The sequence below is a fragment of the Branchiostoma floridae genome, chromosome 4, assembly GCF_000003815.2.
Source record: "Branchiostoma floridae strain S238N-H82 chromosome 4, Bfl_VNyyK, whole genome shotgun sequence".
In the NCBI taxonomy this organism is placed as follows: Eukaryota; Metazoa; Chordata; class Leptocardii; order Amphioxiformes; family Branchiostomatidae; genus Branchiostoma; species Branchiostoma floridae.
The window spans coordinates 24610505-24614015 of record NC_049982.1 but is presented as its reverse complement, the minus strand read 5'-3'; the positions used below and the strand labels follow the sequence as shown (position 1 = coordinate 24614015).

The 3511-nt window shown below is 40.0% G+C and overlaps 1 protein-coding gene across 1 annotated transcript in view; it reads left to right on the top strand.

Annotated features, from left to right (window-relative positions):
* The first annotated feature begins 1098 nt into the window (after positions 1-1098).
* The window catches only part of LOC118414772 (GFP-like fluorescent chromoprotein dsFP483), a 10350-nt gene continuing 7937 nt past the window's right edge, over positions 1099-3511 (top strand). Inside the window, exon 1 of the mRNA XM_035819008.1 lies at positions 1099-1165. The gene's annotated coding sequence lies outside the window, so the exon portion shown is untranslated. The remainder of the gene's footprint in view (positions 1166-3511) is intronic.

Below are 3511 nucleotides of genomic sequence, written 5' to 3'. Positions count from 1 at the left end.
AAGCAATCTGATTACTAAGCTGTACGCTTTTACGTGCAAAAATGCCAATGCGCAGTTGTTTCAACTCAAATGATCTCTGATCCGGTAATTACAATGATTTGATCTACATCTCTTTCCAATTATCATTCCACGGCAATAACATTTAGGTGTTTGGACAACTTGTTTACTTGATAGTTGATATATAGACCTTAAGGTTACACTTAAGGGTCATCTAAGTCCTTTGAACTGGTGAACAGAAGGATATTTGCATAATATGTCATGCACATAGAAGCAGTAGTGTTTGATGTAATTGTATTGACACCGAGCAGACATTTCATTGGCTTTCATTTCATATAATTAAGGCCACGTTGATTTGATTATATGGATGACATCCGCGCTCGCACCAATTTTCGGCCATTTCAAAAAAAAAAGTTTTCGACTACACAATAAATTGTGCAAAGCAGCTGTAAAATGAGCACAAATATTCTGTAGATTGAAAAAAAAGTATCAGAAAACAGGTAACTAATGCCACAGAATGCCAAAAGTCAAAGAATAAAATATGAAAGGACGGAAAGAAAAAAAATCTATTGTTGGTTGAGGGAGGTATGACTACAGAAAATTAAGGTCCAGATGACCATTTCCAGGTCTGGACATGAACCTGGAAATAATTGTCTGTGGAAACTTTAAACTATAAACTCTACTTTACTTCGCTCTTGTTGTCTTCTTGGCCCCCCAGGTTAGACCCCGAATGGCTGCGGACAAAGTGTGTCCATTTTGTAATTGGCGAAACCTGTTCCTCTGTTGTTTTTTTCAGGTCTGTATTTTTCGGATTGGTCCAAGAAGAACAACATGTTTTGCACCCGTATGATGTACTGGTCCCTACACCTAACTGTTGGTATACCATACTATATGTGTTTAGTCCTATGTTCAACCTTCCTGGCCACTTTGATTTCATACTGAAGGCAACTTTTTTGGGCCAAACTTTTTATTCGCTCGCTCGCATCAGTTTTGGAGTTCCCGGCGGATGTCATCCGTATAGTCCAATCAACATGGCCTAAGCCTTAGGGCACTAATTAGGGCAAAGCCGGAGAGAGCGCGCCGCTTTCCCCACACCTTGGGCGACGGGACGACAAGAAGGCCGGCCACATTTTTACTCTCTTCAACTTCTAGCAGTCAACTTTTGACAGTGAGTAAAAACTATTTCCTATATCTCTGTACACATGCTAGTTGATATGACAAATGTATCTTATTTATTATTACTATTATTTACTAGACTTTGTCTTCATGTTGTTGACGGTGATTTCTAAGATATTTCTTTTTGACCAAAAGACTAAATCCACGCTATGTCGGAGCCATTCCAATTCACTTTTCAGAAGACTCTTCATTCACTTAGAATTAGAAGTAGTAGTGGTAGACTGGTTTATTTAACAAGTATGACAAATTAAAAGCGGTCTTGCAGTCCGAGGGGCTGAATTGAACTGCTTGCACTTGACAGTCTTTTTTTACATTATTTTAGACAAACATGATTATTGGATAAACAAATGCTAAGTATAGAACTTATTACAATTTGAAATGCAAACCAATAATACGTAACACCGCCGTTAAAAGTTAATTAGAACTATTTATAACAACTGTATACACTGTGTGATCCTAGGTTTAGAGAGTTAATCATACATGAACAACGAAATGTTTCCTCACAAAACGTTTCCATCCGCCCAACGTTCCCCGCCCGTCTAGTTCTGATGCCTCGAAAAAATAGTTTGATCAGTTTTGGCACACCGGGAATATCTCCGGTCTACGGGTACGGTGTCCAAAAACAGGCTCGTATGATCGCATGACCGTAAACAAAATAAGACACTCTTGCTATAGTCTTGTGTCGATCGTACAAAATTGCCGTTCTGTTGTATATGCTTGGCTCTTTCGTAGCCTTCCTGAAATTGCGAGAGTCGTGCATGTGTTCTGTCCCAGCTTGTTTGTATATTCTATGGCATCAAAATCATACGACGGTCAACTATGACCATACCGTCAGTTAGAATTTAGTCCTCTCACATTTCCAAACAGTGGCCCGGCGCCCAATTTTTAAACTACTATTCCAAAATCCTCACGATATCTTTCGGCGACTGTACATGTATTCCTTTTTAGCTAACACCTCCAATCCCCTACATTCTCGAATTTGAGTTCTAAGATATTTCTTGCTTTCCCCAAGACGAAATGGATGCTAAATCTCCTTTCAATTTCCATGAGACTCTAAATCTCTTTTTCTTTCATTCGCTTGAAAGTTGATAAGAAACATAGAAACGTCGCAACACAAAACCCAACCCAACTTTTCCCGCCCGTCCAAATGCAGTTTCTGCGTGTCGCGGAAAAGTAGTTTGACCAGCGCTAGCTATGGCGCACGGCGAAAATCTTTTATTCATGGTACTATACAGTGTTTAAGTAAGGCCCTGCTAACATTCTTCGTACGAAAATCGCAAGATCCGATTCTTCCTTGACAATGACACGATTCATCACACTGAGTCAGACTAGGCAGCTCGCGCTAACCCACATAGAATAGAATTAAAGTCTTGCATCGGTTGTAAAAAGTCGTCGTTCTTTCGTAGCCGGTTTCTTGGTTCCGTCACAGCTTGCCTGAAAATGTCCCGACATCAAAATCGTACGGCGGTATATGACGAATGTGCCCGCGAGTAGGTTGGAGTCTCCCTATCTTCAGTTTGACTACTGTACATAATAGGGGTAATGAACAGTGCACCTGTATGCTATGATAGTTGTTAGATACTGGTGCCTAGCAGATGTGTATTATTTAGACATCCATTGCCCTGTCACTGGACTCTACTGTCAGTAGCATATTTTGTGGCCACAATTTCAGTATGTTGGGAACATTTTTTGGTGCTGGAGCATTTTCAACTTGAAAATATTATGAGAAAGAAAATGATGATACCGTTGATTTTGACAAAATTGAGCCACAACGATAACATCGTTTGAAACCAAATACCTCTGGAAATTGACCTATGGAACGACCTTTCCATCACTTTGACATCGCGACCCTTTTGTTCTTATAATTGTGTGAGTGGCGGACGAAGCTATCACCTGTCATACCGAATTATTTTGCATCAAGAAACAACAAAAGACGGACCACCGGACCACTGCTTTTATCATTTGAAGAGCCTTAAACACAGGGTTGTTGGAATCATCATTACCTTCGCTAAGAAGGTAATTGGTAATGGTGCCATTTCTCTGTGTCAAAATCCTTCAACTGTCGCCTGGTTTGTGCTCAAATATCTCTTTATCTATCAATGATGGCTGCGGTCCCATCAAATCTATTGTCAAAGCAAACGTTCCTTTTCGTTCCTTTTCGCACTTTTGGTGCCTTTTGGTTCCTCATCGTTCCTTTTCGCACTTTCGGTACTTTCCTTTCCGTTCCTTTTCAAGGCTTTTCGCACTTTCGCTACCGAAAGTGCAAAAAGGAACGAAAAGGAACGAAGTATGAAGAAAACTAAAATAAAACCAATGAGAATACATGTATAAGGAAACA